The sequence below is a fragment of the Monodon monoceros genome, unplaced genomic scaffold (assembly GCF_005190385.1).
Source record: "Monodon monoceros isolate NGI ecotype Baffin Bay Population unplaced genomic scaffold, NGI_Narwhal_1 Super_Scaffold_1, whole genome shotgun sequence".
Classification (NCBI taxonomy): domain Eukaryota; kingdom Metazoa; phylum Chordata; class Mammalia; order Artiodactyla; family Monodontidae; genus Monodon; species Monodon monoceros.
The window spans coordinates 39,608,027-39,614,744 of NW_021703765.1; the positions used below are offsets into that span (position 1 = coordinate 39,608,027).

General features: G+C 35.8%; 1 non-coding gene across 1 annotated transcript; it reads left to right on the forward strand.

The window, feature by feature from the left end:
* Nucleotides 1-2,717: 2,717 nt before the first annotated feature.
* Nucleotides 2,718-2,790, forward strand: TRNAG-UCC. Its single transcript has one exon. It is a non-coding gene; the product is annotated as a tRNA-Gly (tRNA).
* The last annotated feature ends 3,928 nt before the right edge of the window (nt 2,791-6,718 follow it).

The window sequence follows — 6,718 nt, forward strand, 5'->3', positions numbered from 1 at the left end:
AAATAATGTAATAAAAAGTAGCGAGTACAAAGAAATGTGAAGGAATAGTAAATTCCAAATTCAAGTTTGGAGTTACTGGAGGAGGGGAGGGACAGGGAGGGTTTGGGATAGGGTCATGGAGGGTTACATAGAGAGCTTCCATGATATTGGTAACATGTCATTTCTTAAACTGGACAAAGATTTTATCAGAAGTAATCCTTATACCTTTTATCTTAGATACTACAAAATAAATGAACATCCATACTTTGTAATACTATATAGCTATTAAAATGAATGAAGTAGAATTATGTATACAGAATTGGAAAGATCCCCAAAACATCTTTTTAAGAAAGCAAATCATACAACCATATGAATGAAATGAGCATGTTTGAATGTGAGTATATGTGGATATAACACACATGAAAGTTTACATATCAAACTTTTAGCGATGGTTACCTCAGAGGGGACAACTTCAATTTGGAGGAAAAGAAACAAAGAAAAAAATTCATGTTAGACTTTGCCTATTTGTGTATTGTTTGGGTACTTTACCATAAAATGTATATACTACGTACATAATAGAACAAAATGGTATTCTTTCTCTCTCCTAAAATGTTTAAACTCTGTATATGTTAATAATATAAGCAAGAGGAAGAAACTAATGAGGAGGAATGATAAAAAGAGAATGTGAGAGTCAACAGGGTAACAAAAAGACTTTAAGTTCCAAACTGAAACACTGAGGTTTTGAAATGAGGAATCCCCTCTCCTTTCAAATTCATTACAGTAGAGAGGTAATGAATTATCAAGGTAGAGAGGACTCAAGAATCTGTGGGCAGTAAATAGAGTAATGGATGAAACGATGGTTCAGCAACCCAGGGACCTGAATTCCTTGGAAAAGAAATTCCTAGAATAGCATTATAACACTTTTATGAAAAGCCTAGTGGTTTTGTTTTCTGTTTGTTCATAGGGTATAGTCATGAATATGACCCAATGAACAACTCATTCAAGGAGACTCCCAAAGGAGGAGATCTGCCATCTGAAAAATGTTTGCTTCCTTTGTAGTTGGATAATAAATCTCAAAGAGGCATTTACTCCATATTTTGGATTTGTCTAGGTAAAGGGCAGAGATTGTCTAGGATAGCTGGTTATGTTCTTGAATGGTTGCTTAACATTTAAGGTTTTACAACAGTTTAACATTCACATTTTGGAGATAGAAAACATAGCTGTAAAATTTTGATCCAGTGTTGTTAAAATTGAAATAAACTATAGGTCACAAAAATATTTCATAAACTGTGGAAGAATATTATTGGTCAATAACATTTCAAAGTTATAATGATAAGGTTGGAATATTTATATTCGGTGATCATAGACTCAAAGCAAACTAAGTGCAGGGCAAGAGACATGTCAGAAGGGGGAAAAGTTTCTATTTACATTTGTGAAGGCTCTGTCTCTTGCTAAGTCTTAGTTATAATACTACAAAAGCAGCAATATCTTCAGGAGATACTCAGTGGGAATTGCAAGTTAGTTTGGTGTTTGTTCTGCTTGGGCACTAAATAGCTCTTGTTTCACCTCCCAAAACAGAACATTCAACATTCAGGAGGCATGCGAAACACTGTATTTTTAATTTAGTCTATAGAATACATTTGTTACAGAAAGTGGAGTATTTTCATCAAAATTGAAAATGAACTGACCAGCCTCGTATACCAAGAAATAAATTATATGAGATACTTTGTTAGAAAAACACTAAGATCTCTGGGTCTAATTTTCTCCTATAGATTACAAATAAAATACAAGAGTGCCTCTAGCAGATCACAATTATATTTCAGTGAAAACTTCTCTGATCATCATACACAAAATCACTCTCTGCGTGTATTGGCATAATTTTAATTATTTCTTTCTTCTGTAAATCAAAACTATTTAACTAACCAGGGTGGTAATTTCTTTATGATGAGGAAATGTCTATTCTAATTGGCTATTCTTTTCTACCATGCCCACAGGTCCTTAATCATTAATATCATTCTTTTAACTATAATAATCACTTTTCTTAGCATCCGTTTCCTTTTTTTATTGACTATCTGACATGGAAAGTCCATAAATATTAAGACATTAACCTCCTAATATAAATTCAGATTTCATATTCATTGATTATTACATTAGGAAAACCCAATTATGAGATTTTATATTTGCAATATGAAGTTTTCACTTTTTTACCTGGGAAGGAGATAAAATTTACTTTCTGGAGGTCAGAAGTTAAACAAGAAAGAAAAGGACTATGTGTTGTGGGTTTTGTAGAAATCATTTGTTCAAAAAAAATTACCTATGAAAAGAAAATGAGTTAAAATCTAATTTTAATAGTTAATAACAAGAGTTAGCAATTATTTACTGAGAGCCAGGCTCTATTTTAAACATTTGCATTGTCTATTGAAGCCTTTCAGTAACCTTATGAGATATAAAATTTCATTTCATTTTACTAAAGATGAAACTGATCAACAGGGAACCCAACTCGCCCAAAACACACAGCTGGAATTGCAAGAAATCAGAGCCAGTCAGTTTGGCTCAAGGTTGACCTTGCAATCTTATCATCATTGCTTCCAACATCCTACTCACATCAAGCGTGCTATTGTATAGTATCCAGTCCACACCCAGTATCCTTATTTATCTGTAGTTGCGGCCAGTAAAACAACAATGAAACAAACTAAAATTGTAAATATGTACATCAAAAACAAACACATGCAGGGACTTCCCTGGTGGTCCAGTGGTTAGGACTCTGCACTTCCATTGCAGGGGCCACAGGTTCCATCCCTGATCGGGGAACTAGGATCCCGCATGCTGCGTGGCATGGCCAAAAAATTTAAAAAAGTGAAAACAAAAACACAACGAAACAAAACAAAAAAACACATGTCAAACCTACAGTACTGAGTCTTTTCTAAAGCCTAAAGTGAACAAAGAACCATTTCCCCTTTATTTCTAGTATGTGTAAATATAACCTTAAGGCATTTTATAAATATATTTTTATATATTTTTGACATATATGTTCTATATTTTCTTTACAATCTTTTTGTTCCCCACATCGTTCATTACTATTGTTCTTCCTGTCTCCCTACCAAGAAAATGACTTTTACTCTTTTACATTGTTTCCTATAAAAACATGGTCCTGCTTTCCCATAAGACCCACTGCTCCATATCTCTATTTGATAAAGTTAACTTCTTATAGTATCCATGATAGGGCATATCTTTGGATTGACGCAAGAGACAATTTTCCTTCCAGTAGGTGAATTCTATCTGCTTCTCCTTCACATCTTTTTAGTCTTCTCTTCCTATGTTTCACAATGGCAAAATGTCACATCTATATTATAGAAAATGTATATTTGCCACCTGGTGCTTTTCCTGATTTAAAAAATTAGTTTCTGCACATGGTTTAAAAGAATTTGTAATGGGGGCAACATAGATTCTTAGCAGAAACTTGGAAACGGAGGCATATTTTTTCTCAGGTATAATAACCTCTCTATTATTCTGTGACAGTTTTAAAATGTTACCTTAATCACAGTGGTGAACATTAATGAAGCTTCATGCCAGATGAAATGGGAAGTTGAAGGTCATATGAAACTCAATATATTTAATAAAACTAACTTTGCATTTCACAATTAAATCAGGTGGTTATGAAATACTTCCTTCAAAGATGGGGAGGAGAGTATCAAAGATTCACACTTCATCCAAAAGCCTTTCTCACAGAAAAGTAATAAATCATTACTGAGTGGTTCTCTACAATGATAAATGCCAAGATGTGGTCAGTTTCCACCTCGCCGAATATGAACCAGCAAGGGTGCTCTTAGAATGAACTTTATCTCCTGAAGAAATTTAAACAGATTTGAATTAAAGAAAAGGAAGAAAAATCACAAAATGAGAAAAATCACATTTCTCCAGTGCTTCACTTGCATTTAGTATTATCCTAGGTATTTTTATATATTGCCATTTAATTGAAATTCCCTCAATAGTTTTTAGCTGAAGGTGTTGATATTCTCTCCATTTTCACAGATGAAGGAACAGAGCTTAAAATGCTAGACCAAGTTGGCAGATGGCCAAACTGGGATTCAAATCACTGCTCCAGCCAACCTTCTGCCTCTCTTAAGGAAACACATGTGAGCTTCATTAAGGATTGACATGAAAGAGCCTGTCATGAAGCATGTGCATGCAAACCAGAAATGTCTTTGCTTCCCAAATACACCCCTCTCTCTTTGCTGATCCTTCACATTTCAGAATTAGGGTTTTGTTTGTTTGTTTCCCTTGACCTAATATTTATTACTTGCTCCTAAATTGCAAATGTTCTAGGAACAAGTAACAGAACATTCTATTACCAGTCATTGATGAATGAATAGTATGAGTAAGTTCTTAAGCTTCTTTTTGGAAAGGCAAATTTTTTTGGCTTATTTTATTGATTGATTGATTGGCTGTGTTGGGTCTTCGTTGCTGCGTGCGGGCTTTCTCTAGTTGTGGCGAGTGGGGGCTACTCTTCATTGTGGTGCGCGGGCTTCTCATTGCGGTGGCTTCTCTTGTTGCAGAGCACAAGCTCTAGGCGCGTGGGCTTCAGTAGTTGCAGCACACAGGCTCAGTAATTGCGGCTTGCGGGCTCTAGAGCGCAGGCTCAGTAGTTGTGGCGTACGCGTTTAGTTGCTCCGCGGCATGTGGGATCTTCCCGGACCAGGGCTCGAACCCGTGTCCCCTGCATTGGCAGGCGGATTCTTAACCACTGAGCCACCAGGGAAGCCCTATTTTATTTTATTTTAATTTTTTTAAAGCAAACAACTTTTTATTGAAGTAAATTTGATTTACAATGTTTCAGGTGTACAGCAAAGCGATTCAGTTACACCTAGAGATTGTGGTACTAAGTCAGACAGAGAAAGACAACTATCATATGATATTATTTACATGTGGAATCTAAAAAAATGATACAAGTGAACTTATTTACAAAACAGAAATAGACTCATAGACATAGGAAACAAACTTACAGTTTGTTTCCAAGGTGGAAGGGATAAATTAGTTGGGACTAACAGATACACACTACTATATATAATTAGATAAACAACAAGGATTTACTGTATAGCACAGGGAACTATATTCAATATAGTTGTAATAACCTAATAGAAAGGCAACTTTTAATAGAAGAAAGGAAGTGGAAAAAAGGGGTGCATGAGGAGTAGGTTGAAGATACACTTCAAATACCACAAACTGTTAGCTCTGTTTAGCTTCCTTGTCTGGGGGCAGAATATCAGGCACTTTTAATGGAAAATTAAAAACACAAAAAATATAGTTCTAAGATAACACCATTAGACTTCTTTATTGAGTTTATTGAGTTTCCACAGCTCTAAGACTGATGGAAGAATTTTTTATTGGTAGATGGCTAAGACTTGTCAAGCATGTTTTAAAAAGAAGTCTAAATATGTCTCCTGAGTTCATCTGAGGGGGTTTTTAATACCAAAGAGAAAATAGTTGTGATCTAACCTTTGGAATATCTCTAGATTTCTATTTCTTCCACAATAAGTTTTCCATTGTTTGTGTAATGAAAACTAAAGACCTAAGTCACATTTGTGTTCCAAAAAGCAAATCCAAAAGCTGTAGTAATTCTTTTCATTTATTTATTTCCAGGATGAATGTTAGGTACCTTTCTTATGTAAACTATTCTAAGAAGAAACAAACTGTGACTAAAAGCAAAGACAATGAGAAGCTTTTCGGCACTGGGAGAAAATAGTCTTATAGTATTTATGGTTTCATAAATCAGTTTGGTCATGATAATTAATTATTAACATATGATGTCTCTAGATAACACTTTTTTTCCTACTTGGGGTGTTTTCTATGCTCTCCAAATACAACTGATAAATGTAAAGTCATAAAATCTTCATAATATCCAAAATATGCTTGTCTGCAGTGGTGAACAAGAAAGTGCTTACATATATCTCTTCAGCCCTTGGTGGAGGGCATCGTAGCCGTTTCCTGCTTTGTCAGCTAAACCCATAAAAGATTAAATGTTGTGTACATAATAGCCAGTTAGCACAGGTCTGTCTTGGAGGCTGGCAGGTGTTTTCATAAAATTTTGCCCCACCTGTCACAGCACATAGGGAGGCCAGCACCTGGCAACCTTATAAACAGCACCCTCTTTAATTGCTTTGAAACAGCACAAGCAGCAGCCGCCAGTGCCAACACTGTTAAGTAAACAACAGGTTTTACACCTGCTGGAGCAAAATTCTGCCCTTACTATTGGCCAATCATGGGACGCCCAGGTAACTCAGGCAGCCTATCCTAATACGAGTGGCCTAGGAGATTAGTAGCTGTACATCAGGATTGAGTCTTTCCCTCAGATGTGTAATATTTGCTCCCTGGTTGCCTCTGGAGGGCATTTGATTCAAGCCCCTCCATATGAAAATCTGGATAATTAAATTTGTCCTATAGACAGTTCCTTTTTGCTCTTCCTCCTTCCCTCCTCTGACTCCTTTTGAGGATGATAACAAGAAAAGATGACTTAGCTCTAATTTTCCATTTTCTACATGATCAACAATACCTATCAGAGATCCACAATGGAAGATGGGGGTGGGCAAATGAACATGCTACCAATGGTCACTCAAAGATCCAAGCTTTCAGTCTCCATGACCAGAAAAACGAGCACCAACCCCCCATACACACATACATGATTCTGCGATTTGTGGCAAGATCTATCCCAAGCCTCAATAAGAAACCCAGTTCAGGCTTC